The sequence below is a fragment of the Neophocaena asiaeorientalis genome, unplaced genomic scaffold, assembly GCF_003031525.2.
Source record: "Neophocaena asiaeorientalis asiaeorientalis breed wild unplaced genomic scaffold, Neophocaena_asiaeorientalis_V1.1 scaffold423, whole genome shotgun sequence".
NCBI classification, from domain to species: Eukaryota; Metazoa; Chordata; class Mammalia; order Artiodactyla; family Phocoenidae; genus Neophocaena; species Neophocaena asiaeorientalis.
The window spans coordinates 1,212,182-1,231,691 of NW_020174133.1; the positions used below are offsets into that span (position 1 = coordinate 1,212,182).

Consider the following 19,510-nt stretch of genomic DNA (forward strand, 5'->3'; position numbering starts at 1 on the left):
CAATCCTAAGGTGAAAAGGACCTGATTGACCCCACAGAATCCTCAAAAGGCCTGGGAACTAGAAGCCCCAGAAACCTCTAGAAGAAGAACAGGTGCTAAAGATAGAGGATTAGTCAAAAGCTGTTTAAGAAGCAGTAAGACCCCCCTGGACTCCCTCTCCAGTACAAAGCCACTGGGTTGCTGCCCCGGTACCACCCGGCAAAATCGGGATTTCCCTTCAGGGGTAAAGTGCAGGCCTCTGCACTGGCGCAGCAGTGGCTGAGAGCGGGGTGCCAGGGACCTAACAAGGAAAGCACACATAGATGTGGAGATCTCAGTCCCCTTCTCGACTCCCTCCAGGAACATGGAGCCAGGCCTCCACCTCCTGGCAGAAGACAGGAGTGTCCTTTCTGGGGACTCTGATCAGGCCAAGAAAGATATAAAGAAACCAACATTGGGAGTTCTCCACAAACCGAGTAGCCAGGTCACCATACAAAGAAGCTCGGTCAACAAGGCCACCCAGTGCTTGTGGTCAAGAGTAGATGACAAAAAAATACTGGACACCCAAGGAAAGCCTCTAACATGGAAGAAAGAGCAAAACACGCAGAAAAGAGCAACTGAGAAGAAATGCAGACTATGCAAGAGAAGAAAATTTCTGACAGAAAATGCTCATTAATATCCTCAGAAAGACAAGATGTTGTATCTACAAAACAAGAAGAGAATATTATTATTTTTTAATAGGGGGAATAAGAAATTACAAATATGACAGGAAACATAACAAATTCAACAGACCCATCCTCAGCCCAACCAACAAAGTCTAGCCCACAGCAGGTGCTCAGAAATATCTGCTGAATGGATAGATGAGGCAGATACGAGGGTAGGGCCTAAGTTTTACATTTCTAACAAGCTCCCAGTGATAATGTGCTGGTCCTTAGACCACACTCTGAGAAGCAAGGGTCTCTACTAAACCCTGGAGCAGTGGTTCTTTGCACTGGCTGTGCATTAAAACCACCTGGGAGGTAGGAAAGTGTCGTGTGTGGGCCCCGCCCACTGAGATTCTAATCAACTTGGTCTAGGTGAGACTCAGGCATCCTATCTTGAAATCTCTGCAGATGAATCCATACTGGGGTCGAGAACCGCTGCTCTGGAGAAAGCCTGTAACTGCGCCAATCATTGGTCCTGGCCAGAGCAGTCCTGTTTTCAAATATTCTTTCCCATTGTTGACACTGACCACTCTTTGAGAAGGCCCTTCTCATCACGGCCATAAGCATCAGTTTATGGGACTATTTACTATACAGAGGGTAATTCTTAATGCTAAGTCCCATTAATGTCAGTGGATGGAGAAATCATTCTACTAAATTTCCAAAAATTCATCCTGAGAATTTTTTCCTTATTAGATTCACACACTTATCTTAATTTTTCTAATTAAAAAAAAAATCCGGACCATAAAACTTTAGCAAGTCCTTTAAAAAAAATAAAGGATTTTTTTAAGTGAAATGTGGATATCTCCCTAGCCAAAAATCCTAATCCATTATTCCAATGTTTCTGTTAAAACTTAAGTTGAATTTAGTAGTTTTGTGTCTACCTCATCCATGCCATGGGATAAAATAATATCAACAGACATTTACTGTTGTTAAAATTGCTAAAATCACAATAGAAGGGTTGGAGGATAAAGTATCTTCCACAATGGAGAGCAAAAGCCCACACCAAGCTACATAATTAAAGAATACTGGAGATAAAGAAAAGATGCTATAAACTCCTGGGCAACGGTATAACACAGTTCCACAAAAAGGATTGGGAATGATTTTAGACATTAATGTTAACTCTGGAACTTAAGAGCAATGTCCTTAAGATTCCAAAGGAAAGCAATTTCCAGCCTAGATCTCTATATTCAGCTAATTAAGTGACTGAGTGTCAGACTGGCAAGGTCTCAAAATAATCTACCACTCTTTCACCCTCCTCTCTTAGGAAGCTACTAAAGGATGTACTCTACCAAACTAGAGAATAAACCAACAAAGGGGAAGATAGGAAACAGGAGAGAAAGGCACAGAAAGGCAGTGAAGGAAATGCCCAAGATGCTGAAAGGGAGATCCCAGGAGGACAGCTAAGCATCAGTGATAGAGAGCAATTAGTCCATGCCGCTTTAGGGTACAAGGCTCTGAAAGAGACTTCTTCAGAGAGGTGAATTTGATAGAATACCTAATGGAATTGACACCCTGAGAAATTTATACAGCTACTGGAGAGTTTAATTAATTGAAAAGTACATAGAAAACTAAGCAAATAAAAAAAGCAACTCCAGGAAGAACAAAACGGTGCCCAGGAAAGGAAAAGTCACAGTTTATTACACCATAACAATATAAACAATGAGCAGTAGATTGAAGAAAACATGAGATACGCCCAGAGTGGATGGGCTGGAAGATGGGATGAGTAGCAGGGTGGGAATGAGGGAATTAAAGTAAAATCCTCATCTTTGGCCAAGATGGAATAACACGGATCAGACTTACCCTCCTGACAGAAACAACAGAAAAATGGACAAAATATACAAAATGGTTTTGAAGACACCAGACATCAAGATGCAAAGGTCAGTGATACCTAGGAGATAGGAAACAAAGGAGGTCAGCCCTATGGTTGGGTTTCCAGGCTACAGAAAAGGGAAGGGGACCAGTTGGACCCCAAAGGACTCTCTGAGTTGAAGAGATGAAGCTGAGACTCTGGGGAAACTCAAGTGGCCAGAATTCACAGAACAGAGCATCACAGAAGAGAGAGCACCACAGAAGTCTGTAAAAGGCCCCCCTTGAGCAGTAAGCTGAGTACTGATCGTCACATGTATGGGAACTACCCAAGGCTGGGGAAAAGAACCACCCAAAGGCTTCCCTGGTGGCGCAGTGGTTGAGCGTCCGTCTGCTCATGCAGGGGACACGGGTTCGTGCCCCAGTCCGGGAAGATCCCACATGCCGCGGAGCGGCTAGGCCCGTGAGCCATGGCCGCTGAGCCTGCGTGTCCGGAGCCTGTGCTCCGCAATGGGAGAGGCCACAACAGTGAGAGGCCCGCATACCGCAGGAGAATTAAAGTGCAAGCTAGAGCCTGGAAGAAAATACTTGCAAATCACATATCCCATAAAAGGCTTGAATCCAGAATATAAAAGAAACTCCCAAAACTTAGTATGAAAAAAAACCCCACACAATGAATAAATGGGTAAACAATTTGAACAGACACATCCCCAAAGATATACAGAAGGCAAATAAGATGAAAAGATGCTCAACATTCGTCATTAGAGAAATGTAAATTAAAACCAAAATGAGATACCATTACAGACCTATTAGTATGTCTAAATTTAAAGAGACTGATCATACCAAGTGCTGACAAAGTAGTGAACAAACTAGAACTTTCATACACAGCTGGTGGGTACATAAAATGGTACAACCACTTTGGAAAACAGTCTGGCAGTTTGTTAAAAATTAAATGTATACCTACCATATGATCCAACTATTCCAGTCCTAAGGATTTACCCAAGAAAAAAAAAGCATATGTCCGTACAAAGACTTACACATATGTTCATAGCAGTTTTACTTGTAACAACCAAAAACTGAAAACAACCCATCAGAAGGTAAATGGATAAACAGACTGTGGTATACTACTCAGCAACAAAAAGGAATAAGCAGTCGATACCCACAAAAACATGGATGAATCTCAAAATAATTAGGTTGAGTGAAAAAAGCCAGGCAAAAAAAAAAAGAGCACATACTGTATGACTCCATTTACATAAATTTTAGGCAATGCGAACTAATGTATAGTGACAGAAAGCAGACTATTGTTACCTGGGGAAGGGGCATGACAACGGAGGGGTGGGACGGAGGGATTACAAAGGGGCACAAAAAACTTTTGGGAGTTTGGGAATAACGGGTATGTTCATTATCTTGATTGTGGTGGTGGTTTCACAGGTATACACATATGTTAAAACTTATTAAATTATGTTTTAAATATGTGCCATTTACCATATGTCATTATACCTCAATAAAGCTATTATTTAAAACAAACACTTCATCTTCCAGGATAAAGCACAGGGCAGGGGGATAATTGTGGGCTCAGGGGCTAGAGGAAAAGGTCTGGTAGCGCTAACCCCTCCTGCCTAATGTCCACTGGCCATGGCTCCTGGGAAGGTGGATGCTAGGCTGGCAAAGAAGGGTCTGAGCCCTCTGCACTCAGGACACTGTAGGGAAAACCAGGGCCCGCCTCACAGACAAGGAACTGAAGCCCAGAAATGTTATCCTAGTTACACACTAGTTACACAGCTAGTAAACCCAGATCCGCCAAAGTCCTCTTTCTCTTCATCTACCACAAATTCAAGAATCAACCTGAAACAGGGTGAACATGTATGCTTACGTGCACACGTTTAGAACAGTTCTCTCCATTGAAGCCAGAGCGCAAGAACCAGTCTGGCCGTCCCAGAAGAGCCAGACACCTTGGACACAGCAGCTGAACTTCCGGTGCATGAGTGTTTGGGGTGGCAGGATGACAGGCAGGCATGGGACGAAGCTGACAGTCAAGTCTGGGTCTGCATGGGGAGCAGGATAACTGGCTCCTCCAGCAGAGTCCCAGCAGCTGCCTGCTTAGGACGTGACCACCACTCCCCCTGCCCCAACAGAAAAGGACTATCTCCATCCAGTCCGGTTGGGATAGGGGTCTGGGGGCCATCTGACTCAGAGCCACTCCTTGGGGTAGGGCAGAGATGGGTCTTGGCTAAGGCCCCGAGACAGGCAGCAACTCTGTACCCACCCCCACCCGAGAACTAGAGAAGCAAGAACCCAGACAGCGCCAGGTAAGAGGTGAACGTCCCTAGGCAGATGAGGCCCAGAAGTGGCCAACCAAGCCCCTGTGGGGCAGGAATGAATAGGCCTGGCACCGAGGCCATGAGGAAGTCAACAGGAAGCCAAATCTAGCCCCCACCTCTGCAAGCCCCACCTCTAAGCTGGGCTGAGAGCTGGCCCTGGCTGGTACAGAACCCATGATGCCACAGCTGCCCATCTGTCCACCTCCATGGGGTGGGGCTGAGGTCTGGGCCACCGAGGATGCCCAGAGTCCAGCAGTACAGATAACCTCTCCTATCCCACACTTTCAGGTTGGGGTCCTGAGAGCCCACATGGAGACAGAAGTCCTCACCAGCTCTCCACCCTTCTGCCCACTATTTATCCTTGGCTCTGGGCCCTCAGTATTAATCAAATGTGACAAGAAGGTGTGGCAGGAGCAGGCCAGGCTCGTGCCCAAGTTACCGGCTGCCACGCTGACATCTCAGCTCACGTGGCCAAGAGGGTTACAAGATAAGGTCCTGTTAATGCAATGCTGCCCCTTCCCTTTTTTGGAACATGTTTAGAGGACGTGAAGCAGCGTGTGCTGATTGCACCAACCCAGCTATGGCATGGAGGCACCCCTATCTCCACCGGTAAACGGGTGAAGCGGGGGTGGAGGGGTGGAGAGATGACTACTTCCTCTGCAACCTCAGCCTGGGACTACCCCTCTCTCCCTTCTGCCCAGGCCTGGCAGCCACCCAGACAGTCTCACCGCCAGTCTAGACTCTAAGGAAATATCCCATCACTCCAGTTGGCATATACAGTACTGGGGGGAGGGATCCTGTCTCGCTGTTGAACACTGCACTGCTTCATTCCTCTCCAGGTTTAAACACAGGGGAATGAAAAAAGGTAGTGTGGAGACCACGCTCTCCTGAGATAACTGCAGCCCCCTCCTTCCAAACACACCAATTCCAGCTGAGAACAGAGTTGGGCTTCCTTACCTGCTGCCTTCCACTGGCTCTCTGCAGACAAAGCTTCTATGATGTCCCGGCTGAGGTGGCAGAAAAGGACCCAGCAGGACACTGCCTGCTATTGGGCAGTGGTTTCCAACGCTCCCAGGTTCACGGCGCTCTTCTGCCCCCCACTCCCCAAACCCCTACATCTTGCTCTCACCACGGCCCTGGCTCGGCCCGATGCTGATGCTGAGCAGCCGGCCTGTGAGTTACCACCTCCTCCTCCGCCTGCGCCTCCGGATCCTGTGTCCCTCCAGGGGTCCGTCTCCCTCCTGGGACCCTTTCCTGTCCAGGTATGTTTCCTGGACAGCCCGCACAACCTGCCCTTCCTGCACCCCGGGTAGCCAATTTGCTTCCTGCACCCCCAGGCGCCCCTCTCCCTCAGGCCCCTGGGGCCCCACTGGCCGGGCCCTCCCCACCACTTCGAGTCTCTTGCGGCGTGCCGGGGCCACTCCCAGGACCTCTGCCTCCCCTCTGAGGTGCCCGCAGCTCTCCCAGTACTGCTCCCCCCGCTCCTCGGAACTTTCGAGCTCGTCTCTGCTCTCCCAGAGGCCGTCCCCGAGCTCGGACAGCTGCTCGGGCTGCTGTAGCAGCCTGCGTGGGCTCCCCTCCCCCTGCTCCTGCACCCCGGTGCGAGCCTCCCCCCGTTCCTGCACTGCGGGGCTGCCTCCCCCTTTCTCCTGGTACTGCTTGCGGGGGCCCAGCCCCTCCTCCTGCACCACAGGCCAGCCCGCGGAGCCCGTCCACGGCGGCGGGCGCCTCCAGTCCGTGCTGTCCGCAGGCCCCCACACCACCCCCAGGCTAGGCTCGCGGCCCCGGCCGCCCCGCTCCTGCACCCCCGGGCCCACCCCGCCCTCCTCCTGCACGGCCGGACCCACGCCCCCCTGCTCCTCCACGCCGAGCTTCAGCCCGCGGAGCTGCTGCGGGCCCCAGCTGAGAACCCCGATCCGCTGCGGATGCTGCTCCTGCAGCGCTGGGCAGAGCCCGCCACGCTCCTCCTGCGCTCCTGGCCTAGGGCCCCCAGCCGGCACTGCCCAACGCACTCTCCTGCCCACCAGAGGCCGCGCGGTCCCGCCCCTCCAGATGGTGCTGCCCTCGCCGTCCGCTCACACCGCCTCCTACCCGGTTCCTTCCGCCCCGTCCCCCGGGGGAGGGGGCTGCGGGGTCGCGACCCCTCCCGCTCCGCCCCCACGTCCCGGTCCTGGCTCCCAGCCCTCGCTCCTGGGCGTCGACGTCCGCCCGCCGGGCGCCGGGCCCTGCGCAGGCCCCCGCAGGTGCTGCGGCCCCACGCCCCGGCCCGAGAACCAAGAGCGCCCGCCCTCCCGCCGGGGGTTCCTGGAGCCAGCCTGCGCCTGCGCTGCCCGAGGGGGGCGGAGCCTGGCCGGGTTGGGGGCCGGGCGGGGCCTTAAGGGGCCATGTCCCACTTACTTCTTCTTCCTCCAGAGCCCCTACTGCTCCCCCTTCTTCATCCCACCAGAAGCCCTGCTTGCGCCTTCCTGTGGAGCCAGAGGGAGAAGAGGTGAAGCAGAAGGTAGGGAGTGCACACTGAGACGGTGTAGTCAACAGGGCCCAATGGAGGAGCGCTGAAATAGGAGTCTCGAATTCTAAGTAGCAGTTCAGCTGCTCCTGACTTATGAGTGTAAAAAAAACACTTACCTCTGGCCTCAGTTGCTTCGTTTCTAAAATGAAGAGGAGACTGGACCGGAAAGTTTCCAAGGTCCCGATCCAGTGAGTGTTTGACTGCAGAGAGAGACCCTAGTCCTAATCTTTCAGCAACAGCCCAGAGACCTATGAACCTGGGCTGCCTCCACCTTTTCCCTGGGGCCAAGGGAGAGCCGGGCTCAGGCCTGTGACACTTCCTGCTGGGAATACAGGCAGAAAGAGTCCCAGGCAAAGGGAGTCTTCCTCCCTCTTGCACTGCTCCCTCTTGGGTCTGTACCCCGAAAGGAGGAGAAAATTCAGAGCTCCTTCTCCCAGTGATAGTGCAACCTGCAGACCCAGATCCTAGCGCAGCTGGAGGCAGCCTTGGGCTGCCAAGCTTAGAACCCAAACGCTAGGGCAAGTTGGCCGTTTCTGACTGTACCTCATCTATAAGATGCGTTTAATAATAAAACAACTCCAGACAGAATTGTCCCAGGGATCAGACATCAGAGAACTGTGTAAGGGTGACTCTTGCACTCTTATTTTCCAGCATTGAGCCCAAGGGCTCTGGCCTGAGGACAGTAGGACAATGAGAAGGGGGTGGGTTCTAGACAGCTATGGGGGGGCTGTACTGGGTGGATTTGGGTCATGGCGTCTTTCCCTGTGAGGTGAGCAAGGCAACTTTCTACTAAATCATTCGATAACAGTGTGTGTAAGGGGGTTGCCCTTCACCATGCAGCCAGGGCCACTGAGCAGGAAGTTGAATGCACCCCACCTGGGCCGAGACAGGGTCTAGGGCAGGCAATACTCCACAGGTGATAGAACTGAGGCTCTACACGATTAAGTAACAGCTGGTAGTAGTGAAGCCAGAATTCAAATCCACTTTTCTGACTCCCAAGTCTGCTCTGAACCAATAAGGCACAACAAAGCAACACCATACCCAGGAGCTTTGGGAAGCGTCAGGTTTTAAAGTAATAGATGGGCCCCTGGGCTGGACAGCTGGTGATTGTCAAGTGGAGCAAAACTGAAGTTTTGTCCTCAGCCAGACAAGAATGACGCCCGTTTCCCTTCCTCCATTAATATGGACGGAATGAACTAGCACTGGGGAATTTGTTGCAACAAAAATAGAAATGAAGTTTTTCCTCTTCTGAGAACAAGGAAAGTAAAGGGAACAGTGTACAGGCTAGAGAAGAAACAAATGGGATGGAAAGGGTTAATCACTCCTAGCTTTGTTGCTAATCTGTAGTGTCTGTAACTAGATTTGTCCTTCACAAAGCTAACCTATTACTCCCTGACACTATGTGAATTACATCCTGCATGGTAATACCCCCTAACTCTATGTAAATTACATCATGCCCTACTACCCTGCACTCCCTTATAACAAATCACCCCTTGTAGCCTTTTGCATTTCAGAAAAAAAGATAAACCAGAGACAAACAGGCTCAAGTACTGGGCTGCTGGACCCAGTTACCCAGCTGCCTGACACCAGCTGTGACTGTTTTGAAATAATGCAAGAAGAATGCAAGACCTTCACAATTTTGATCCTTATCATATACCCTGGACTGTGAGCCCCACCTGTAAGATCTTGTCTGATTCCCCGGGAAGGGGGGGTACAGTTCTTGAGGTGCTAGCCTGCTGTGTTTTCCCCTTTGCCAGACAAAGATTAAAGCCATTTTTCTTGTTCCTCCAAAACTCTGTATTTCTGTTTGGCATTGGTACACAGAGAGCCAAGATTTTTGGCATCAGTCTGACCAGATTTTGGGGATCAATAGATGCAAACAACTGATTTGGAGCAAGTTTCTCTGCTGGTAAATCAAGCTCTAAATCAAACAAGGCAAAAGGTCAAAGCACCTACATGCTGGATTGTTCTGCTGGGTGATTCTCTTAGGGAAGCCCAGCTCCCCATTCTCCCATCTCCCTTCCAGTTGCTCTCAAGAGCCAGACCCATGCCTCCAACATCCCTAGTGCAGGGTTATCTGGAGCTTTAGGCTCACAGAAAAGAGGTCTCCTGCTCCCTTCCCCCATCCTGCCATCTCAGCTCCTGGACTGTCCCCACCACCACATTGAGCACTGGGGCTGTGATGGAACTTATCTTGGAGCATGTCTCCTTCTCTTCATTGTGTTTGACTCTGGTACTGGTAGCTGAGGAGACTGCTCTCTCCCAAGGGGACTGACAGCACAATGGAGGAAATGAGACACAGGCTAGAAACACAAGGCTTAGGAGATTCAGGAGGCTGGGGGGATAACCCCAACCCTCCAATGTGCCTGTTCCAGTCTCTTCCCAGATCTGAAGCTTGAAAAGAGCTGCCCACAGGAGAGTGATTCTGCAGGGAGAAGGGCTTGTCAGGTCTAGTTCTAAGCAGAGGCAGCCCAAGCTGCTTGAGGGAGGCTTGTGGCAGTGCCTTGAAGAATCTCCACTGTGAGATGGTTGCATGTTTGGGGTAAGCAGGAGGGCAAGGAAGGCTGCAGCGGGTGGTGAAGGCAGCCTGGCTCATACCTGTAAGCAGGTGCTCGGCCAAGAGTGTTGATACTGCGGAGTGGTTGGGCTGAAGGTTTTTTGGGTTCTGTTTTGTTTTTTAAAATAGAGCAATGTTTTTTAAACTACTCTTGCAAACTATTAGCTGGAGGTGCACTGAATTTAGTGAGTTTTAACTGGCTTTTTTTTTTGGCTGCGTTGGGTCTTCATTGCTGCATGTGGGCTTTCTCTAGTTGCAGTGAATGGGCTTCTCATTGCAGTGGCTTCTCGTTGCACAGCATGGGGTCTAGGCACGTGAGCTTCAGTAGTTGTGGCACATGGGCTCAGTAGTTGTGGCTTGTGGGCTCTAGAGCACAGGCTCAGTAGTTGTGGCACATGGGCTTAGTTGCTCCACGGCATGTGGGATCTTCCCAGACTGGGCTTTAACCCATGTCCCCTACATTAGCAGGTGGATTCTTTATCACTGCGCCACCAGGGAAGTCCCTTAACTGGCTTTTTCTTTTCTTTCTTTTTTTTTTTTTGCGGTACACGGGCCTGTCACTGCTGTGGCCCCTTCCACTGCGGAGCACAGGCTCCGGACGCACAGGCTCAGCGGCCATGGCTCACGGGCCTAGCCACTCCGCGGCATGTGGGATCTTCCCAGACCGGGGCACGAACCCGTGTCCCTTGCATTGGCAGGCAGACTCTCAGCTACTGCGCCACCAGGGAAGCCCTGGCTTTTTTTTTTTTAATGAAAGAGGACAGTAATAGAAAATATCAGAATATAATTTTCTGAACTTTTCACTGAAGTATAACATGCATCCAGAGAAGTGCAAAGACTTGGGCATTTTACAAAGTGAATATACCCAGCACCGAGATCAAGAAACACCATAATCAGGATCCGGAAGTCCCCCCAAATGTAAGTTGTAAAAGAAACTATAATCTTCAAGCATGTCCTTCATATTTATGATTTACTTTTAACTTTCTGACAACCCTCCCTGGCCTCCGCCCACCAACATAAACTCCACAATGACAGGAAGTTTTGTCTGGGGATAAGACTGGCACAGGCACCTAGAACAATGCCAAGTATACAGTAGGTGCCAGCAATATCTATTGAATGGATGAGATTGCATCACAGATAGTGTAACCAAGCAGGACCCTATGGGGCCTTCCCAGGACAGACCCTACCACCCACCAAGTCCTCTGCCTCCCTCTTGTCTGTAGAAAAACTTTAGCCTCCTAGGCCTTCCCCAACTTCCAAAGAATAAATTTAATCAGAGAAGTAAGAAAATGCAGAAAGAAAGGAAAACAGCCAAGCAAGACAGAATAATAATAGTTTAGTCATTAAACAAAGTCAAGGACTGTTAGTTCCTCCTCAAGGGCTATAGATAATATACTGGATCATATCCTTTGAGCTGTTTGACAGCTACTAAAACCCCCACGAAGTGGAAGAAGTGAACTGCATGCTGCCCACAAGCACGTAGACCCCAGACCAGTTGGGATCAGGAGGTTGATGATGTTGATTCCCAATTACTCACCAACAACCAATCAGAAGAATGTCCACGAGCTGATCATCCACCCTTTTCTCTCACCCTGTCTTTAAAAACCTTTCCCTGAAAGCCATCAGGGAGTTGGGTCTTTGGAGCACTAGCAGCCTGGATTCCTTGCTTGGTGCCCTGCAATAAACGCTTCGCTTTCCTTCACCACAATCTGGTGTCAGCAGATGGGCTTTACTGTACCCGAGTAAATAGACTGAAGTTTGGTTTGGTAACAATAGTAAAGGTATGGTTTCATTATATATACACGGGTGTGCTCTACATCTTGATATAAAATGTGTTTCTTTCTGCAGGTCAGAGGCAAAGACTTCTGAAGGCCAGTGCTCCAACCTGAGAAAGCTGTGGAGGCTGTGGTTCAGGCCTGGGGAGTGAGCGTGGACGGAGTAGAATAGTATGCTGACTAGACCAGTGCCTCTCAAACTGCAGTGTGCCCCTGAATGACCCAGGCGTCTGCTTGAAAGGCAGGTTCTGATTCAGCAAGCTGGGAAGGGGATGCTGTGATTCTACATTTCTGTCAAGCTCCTACACTTGGTTAGCAAGGCCTTGAATCCAGAGATTCTCAATAATGCTGTACATAAGAATCACATGGGAGGCTTTTAAAAACACTGCTGCCCAGGTCCCACCCCAGAACAATTCAGTTGGAATCTCTGGGGTGGGGCTCAGCATCCATAGGTTTTATAAGCTCCCCTGGTGATTCCAGTGTGCAACCAGAAACAGTGGGTGCTGGTTCCCTGGAGTATCCCCACTGCCTGAGCTGAGGTGGGAGGGAAGTGAGGTGTGGGGTCAGGTCTGGTGTCTGAGCAAAACGATCCAGTATGACAAAGGGCAAGAGATTTCTTAGGAATGGACCATTTGCCCCTTAGTGGAGGTGAAGGGAGGGATTTCTGAAGGAATTCTTTGGCGTGGGGCTACCTGCTAACCCAGGTCACATCCTCCCAGGACCAAGAACAGACCTGTGCCTTCACCTTATCAAGCAAGTCAGAGCTCCCCAGAGCTGCTCCGGGGGCTGGGCTCACATGCCCCCAGGCAGTTCAAACATTTTCAAAACCTTACTAGGGCAGTGGGAGGAGGTGCTGCCAGCTGCTCCCACACCCTGCCCCCTCTGCCCTGCTAGAGAAAGAGCCAGATGAGTCCAGAGATTACAAGCCCTGGATCAACATGGGCTATTCAGGATGAAGCCATAGTCCTGGGTTCTGACGCCCTCTGGTGGACACCTAGAGTTGAAGTTGGTAACCAACGGACTACTGTGTCCAGGTACTCTTTTATTTATTTTTTAAACTTTTAATACAGTTTTTAAAGGTTACTTTCCATTTACAGTTATTACAAAATATTGGTTGTATTCCCCATGTTGTACAATACACCGTTGAACCTATCTTACACCCAGTAGTGTGTACCTCCCATTCCCCCACCCCTACACCCTCCCCCTCACTGATATTAGTTTGTTCTCTGTACCTGCAAGTCTGCTTTTTTGTTTTATTCATTAGTTTTTTGTATTTTTTAGATTCCACATATAAGTGATAGCATACAGTATTTGTCTTTCTCTGTCTGATTTATGCTACTTAGCATAATGCCCTCCAAGTCCATCCGTGTTGCTGCACATGGCAAAATTTTGTTCTCTTTTATGGCTGAGTAGTATTCCATTGTGTGTGTGTGTGTGTGTGTGTGTGTGTGTGTGTGTTACAGCTTCTTTATCCATTCATCTGGGTTCTTTTGGTTGTTTTTGCCTCAGAAAATTTATTTCTTTAGATTGAAGTTTAGTTGATTTACAATGCTGTGTTAGTTTCTGGAGTACAGCAAAGTGATTCAGCTATACATATATATATTCTTTTTCATATTCTTTTCCATTATAGTTTATTACAAGATATTGAATATAGTTCCTTTGGCTATACAGTAGGTCCTTGTTGTTTATGTATTTTATATATAGTAGTTTGTATCTGCTAGTTCCAAACTCCTAATTTATCCCTCCCCCTCCCCTTTCCCCTTTGGTGACCATAAGTTGGCTTTCTACATCTATGAGTCTGTTTCTGTTTGGTAAATAAGTTCATTTGTATCATTTTCTTTAGATTCCACATATAAGTGATATCATATGGTATTTGTCTTTCTCTGTCTGACTTACCCCACTTAGTATGATGATCTCCAGGTCCATCCATGTTGCTGCAAATGGCATTATTTCATTCTTTTTAATGGCTGAATAATATTCCATTGTATATATACACCACATCTTCTTTATCCATTCATCTGTCAATAGACATTTAGGTTGCTTCCATGTCTTGGCTATTGTAAATAGTGCTGCTATGAACATTGGGGTGCAAGTATCTTATCGAATTAGAGTTTCTGTCTTTTCTGGATATATGCCTGGGAGTGGGATTGCTGGATAATAAGGTAGTTCTTTTTTTAGTTTTTTAAGGAAAACTAAAACTGTTTAGTTTCCTTTTTTAAGGAAAACTAAACTCGACACTGTTCTCCATAGTGGCTGCACCAATTTACATTCCCACCAAAAGTGTAGGAGGGTTCCCTTTTCTCCACACCCTCTCCAGCATTTATTTATTGTTTGTAGACTTTTTGATGATGACCATTCTGACTGGTGTAAAGTGATACCTCATTGTAGTTTTGATTTGCATTTCTCTGATAATTAGCAATGTCAAGCCTCTTTTCATGTGCCTTTTGGCCATCTGTATGTGTTCTTTGGAGAAATGTCTGTTTAGGTCTTCTGCCCATTTTTTGATTGGGTTGTTTGGTTTTTTGTTATTGAGTTGTATGAGCTGTTTGTATATTTTGGAAATTAAACCCTTGTTGGTTGCATCATTTGTAAGTATTTTCTCACATTCTGTAGGTTGTCTTTTCATTTTGTTCATTGTTTCCTTTGCTGTGCAAAAGCTTATAAGTTTGGTTAGCTCCCATTTGTTTATTTTTCCTTTTATTTCTATTACTTTGGGAGATTGACCTAAGAAAACATTGCGACGATTTATGTCAGAGAATGTATTGCCTATGTTCTCTTCTAGGAGTTTTATGGTATCATGTCTTATACTTAAGTCTTTAAGCCATTTTGAGTTTATTTTTGTGTATGGTGTGAGGGAGTGTTCTAATTTCACTGATTTATATATGGCTGTCCAGCATTCCCAGCAACACTTGAAGACCGTCTTTTCTCCATTGTATATTCTTTCCTCCTTTGTTGAAGATTAGTTGACCATAGGTGTGTTTATTTCTGGGCTCTCTATTCTGTTCCATTGGTCCATATGTCTGTTTTTGTGTCAAAACCATGCCATTTTGATTACTGTAGCTTTGTAGTATTGTCTGAAGTCTGGGAGGATCATGCCTCCTGCTTTATTGCTTTGACAATTCTAGGTCTTTCATGGTTTCATATAAATTTTAGGATTATTTGTTCTAGTTCTGTGAAAAATGTCATAGGTAATTTGATAGGGATCACATTAAATCTGTAGATTGCTTTGGGTAGTATGGCCATTTTAACAATATTAATTCTTTATCTCCCTTTTTAATGGAATGTAGTCTTGATCTATCATGTACCCAAGCCAATGTCAGGCACAATCAAAGAAGACATGACCCATATGCATAATCAAGAAACTGCTGGGCTTCCCTGGTGGTGCAGTGGTTGAGAGTCCGCCTGCCGATGCAGGGGACACGGGTTCGTGCCCCGGTCTGGGAAGATCCCACATGCCACGGAGCGGCTGGGCCCGTGAGCCATGGCCGCTGAGCCTGCGCGTCCAGAGCCTGTGCTCCGCAACGGGAGAGGCCACAACAGTGAGAAGCCCGTGTACCACAAAAAAAAAAAAAAAGAAACTGCTAGTTGGGGGAAGCAAGACTAAACAAATAAAGGACTGGCTCCTTTTATTCTTCACCTACTCCTTCTTTACATCCCCCAGATCTGGCTTTCCTTGGAACTCACTGTGCTAAGTTTAGAAATGAGGAACACTCAGGGCTACTGAGGTGTTTTTTCACTTTTGGACCTCCCTGCTGTTCCTCTCTCCATCTTTGTTTAAATCTCCCCATTCGTAGTGTAGATACAGCACAATCCTTAGCTGACTGTTCTTCCTCTTTCTGTTCCAGTGATGACCATCCCAGGGAAGCTCATACCTGCTGCTTTTTTGGCCACCTCTGCACCTTGGTCAGCTAATTTCTACTCATTGCCACCCCTACCTGCAAGCACACACACATCTGAGCTAATTAGGCCCACAGGATAGAGCTCCCTGCATCTGTGGCTGCCCTCTTGAACCATGACATTCATTGACTACCAGACACTTCCTTTTGGTCATGCCAGTCTGAGGAAGTTGCAACAGAACCCAAACTCTCAAATCCAGCCCTCTCTCCTCGACTTCCCTGGCTCTCTCATTTGCCCAGGAACCAGACTCAGGTCCTCGGCCGCCTCTTTCCACATCCCCTCCTTTAGCACTCTGTGCAGACCCCAGACACTGCAGGGCTCCAGCCTGCCTCCTCCTCCCCAGACTCACTTCCTCTCAGCTACCACCTTAGTGCCGTTAGGGAGAACATGGGTCCAAGACACCTCAATATCAACAGCCCCAAAGGAGGTGATCAGGTGGTTAAATCAATGGGAAACACTAGTTGGGGAGATCCAGGGCACCTGCATAAGTGCCTGAAGAATGTCTACAAGATAAGGACAGATTAACAATCACATCAGTAGCACATTTGAGCTATTGGGATGGGTAAGAAAGGATTGTAAAGGTACCCTAAGAGGATAGAATCAAATCTGGGTTTGAGGGAGGAAACATACATTCTCAGTGGGAGAGGGATTTTTTGTTTGAGCTAGAAAGGATCTTAGAGAACAGCAGGCCTAACCCCCTCATTTAGAAGTGAGGAAACGGAGGTCTTGAGATGTACAGCAGATTACCCAAGGACATCCAGCAATTTAAGGGTGGTGATTGAATTGGATTAGAATCTCCATGACCCAGATCTAAATTCAGGGCTCCTACTCTACTAATTCTTTTTCCCAACTTCCTAACCCCTCTAGCAAATACATATATACCACGCCAAAGCTGAGCTGCAAAAACAGAAGGGAGTAAGAATATCTTAGTGAGTTCTGATGATTTACGTATAGAAATTATATATGGGCCAGTCTCTATATGCTTGGTTGGGGGTGATGAGAAAGCACCTTATGGAATTAGTTGAGGGGAATAGCTGGATATCAAGGAAGGCTGGGGCTGAGTTCTAGCATGGGAACAGGTTAGGCCATCAGGCCTCCTTACCTTCCAGTTCATACATGCATGAATGCACTCACACATAGTTTTTTCCTAAACACTGGTAGCCTGCGTGGATAATAGTCAAACACACTTTGAGCTGATGAGGTTCCTGGTCCTTGGTGTGAGCACTTACATAGGATAGACATTTTCAGCAGGGAGAGGAGCAGGAAACGGCAAAAAATACAGAAAAGAGAAGGGGCCACAGGAATGATGCTACATCAGAAAGGTGTTATAGTATCTCTTTAGGCATTAAGGAAGCCTTTTATGTATGGAGAAAACATTTTTTATTAGTTTGTCAATTATCTTATGATTTGGTTTATGCTATGTTTTTTTTTTTTGCAATGCTACAATTTGTATGAAATCAGTGTATCAATCTTTTCCCACATGGCACTTGGGTTTCTTTTCATTTAATTTTTACTTTATATTAGAGTATAGTTGATTTACAATGTGCTAATTTCAGGTGTACAGCAAAGTGATTCAGTTATACATATACATATATCCATTCTTTTTCAGATTCTTTTCCCATATAGGTTATTACAGACTATTGAATAGAGTTTCCTGTGCTGTGCAGTAGGTCCTTGTTGATTATTTTATATATAGTAGTGTGTATGTGTTAATCCCAAACTCCTGATTTATCTCTTCCCCTCACTTTTCCCCTTTGGTAACGGTAAGTTTGTTTTTGAAGTCTGTAAGTCTGTTTCTGTTTTGTAAATAAGTTCATTTGTATCATATTTTTTTAGGTTCCACATATAAGTGATATCACATGATATTTGTCTTTCTCTGTCTGACTTACTTCACTTGGTATGATGATCTCCAGGTCCATCCATGTCGCTGCAGATGACATTATTTCATTCTTTTTTAATGGCTGAGTAATAGTCCATTATATACATGTACCACATCTTCCTTATCCATTCCTCTGTCAATGGACATTTAGGTTGTTTCCATGTCTTGGCAATTGTAAATAGTGCTGGTATGAACATTGGGGTGCGTGTATCTTTTCGAATTATGGTTTTCTCTGGATTTATGCCCAGGAGAGGAATTGCTGGATCATATGGTACTTCTGTTTTTAGTTTTTTCAGGAACCTCCATACTGTTCTCTGTAATGGTTGTACCAGTTTACGTTCCCATAAATAGTGTAGGAGGGTTCCTTTTTCTTCACACCCTCTCCAGCATTTATTGTTTGTAGACATTTTGATGATGGCTATTCTGACCAGTGTGAGGTGATACCTCAATGTACTTTTAAAAAATTTTTATTTTATTTATTTATTTTTGGCTACGTTGGGTCTTTGTTGCTGCACACGGGCTTTCTCTAGTTGCAGAGGCTACTCTTTGTTATGGAGCGCAGGTTTCTCATTGCAGTGGCTTCTCTTGTTGCAGAGCACGGGCTCTAGGTGCATGGGCTTCAGTAGTTGTGGTGCATGGGCTTAGTTGTTCTGTGGCATGTGGGATCTTCCCAGACCAGGGATCGAACCCGTGTCTCCTGCCTTGGCAGGCAGATTCTTCACCTCTGCACCACCAGGGAAGTCCCCTCATTGTACTTTTCACTTGCGTTTCTCTAATAATTTGTGACGTTGAGCATCTTTTCATGTGCCTCTTGGCCATCTATATGTCTTCTTTGGAGAAATGTCTATTAGATCTTCCCATTTTTTGATTGGGTTGTTTGTATTTTTTGATATTGAACTGCATGAGCTGTTTGTATATTTTGGAGATTAATCCCTCGTTGGTTGCTTCATTTGCAAATATTTTCTCCTATTCTATGGGTTGTCTTTTCATTTTGTTTATGGTTTCCTTTGCTGTGCAAAAGCTTTTAAGTTTAATTAGGTCCCATTTATTTTTGTTTTTATTTTCATTACTCTAGGAGGTGGATCCAAAAAGATATTGCTACAATATGTCAGAGAGTGTTCTGCCATGCTGTCCTCTAAGAGTTTTATCGTATCCAGTCTTACATTTAGGTCTTTAGTCCATTTTGAGTTTACTTGTGTGTATGGTGTTAGAGAATGTTCTAGTTTTATTCTTTTACATGTAGCTGTCCAGTTTTCCCAGCACCACTTATTGAAGAGACTGTCTTTTGCCCGTTGTATATTCTTGCCTCCTTTGTCATAGCTTAGGTGAACATAGGTGCGTGGGTTTATCTCTGGAATTCCCATCCTGTTCCGTTGATCTATATTTCTGTTTTTGTGCCAGTACCATACTGTTTTGATTACTGTAGCTTTGTAGTATAGTTTGAAGGCTGGGAACCTGATTCCTCCAGCTCCGTTTTTCTTTCTCAAGGTTGCTTTGGTTATTTGGGATCTTTTGTATTGCCATACAAATTGTAAAATTTTTTGTTCTAATTCTGTGAAAAATGCTATTGGTAATTTGATAGGGATTGCATTGAGTCTGTAAATTACTTTGGTAGTATAGTCATCTGACAATACTGATTCTTCCAATCCAGAAACATGGTATATCTTTCCATCTGTTTGTGTCATCTTTGATTTCTTTCATCAGCATCTTATAGTTTTTCAGAGAACAGGTCTTTTGTCTCCTTAGGTAGGTTTATTCCTAGGTATTTTAGTCTTTCTGATGTGGTGGTAAATGGGATTGTTTCCTGTAATTTCCCTTCCTGATCCCTTGTTATAAGTGTATAGAAATGCAACGGATTTCTGTATATTAATTTTGTATCCTGCAACTTTACTGAATTCGTTGAGCTCTGGTTGTTTTCTGGTAGCATCTTTAGAATTTTCTATGTAGAGCCTCATGTCATCTGCAAACGGTGACAGTTTTACTTCTTTTCCAGTTTGGATCCCTTTTATTTCTTTTTCTTCTCAAATTGCTGTGGCTAGAACTTCCAAGACTATGTTGAATAATAGTGGCAAGAGTGGACATC

General features: G+C 46.5%; 1 protein-coding gene and 1 long non-coding RNA gene across 2 annotated transcripts in view; one reads left to right on the forward strand and one right to left on the reverse strand.

Annotated features, from left to right (window-relative positions):
• The window catches only part of TNK2 (tyrosine kinase non receptor 2), a 37,783-nt gene extending 31,225 nt beyond the window's left edge, over window positions 1-6,558 (reverse strand). Inside the window, exon 1 of the mRNA XM_024754728.1 lies at window positions 5,768-6,558. The gene's annotated coding sequence lies outside the window, so the exon portion shown is untranslated. The remainder of the gene's footprint in view (window positions 1-5,767) is intronic.
• Window positions 6,559-7,202: 644 nt separating this feature from the next.
• The window catches only part of LOC112406078 (uncharacterized), a 46,019-nt gene continuing 33,711 nt past the window's right edge, over window positions 7,203-19,510 (forward strand). The window contains exons 1-3 of the long non-coding RNA XR_003004486.1: window positions 7,203-7,310; window positions 10,686-10,794; window positions 11,725-12,685. This is a non-coding gene — a long non-coding RNA (uncharacterized LOC112406078). The remainder of the gene's footprint in view (window positions 7,311-10,685; window positions 10,795-11,724; window positions 12,686-19,510) is intronic.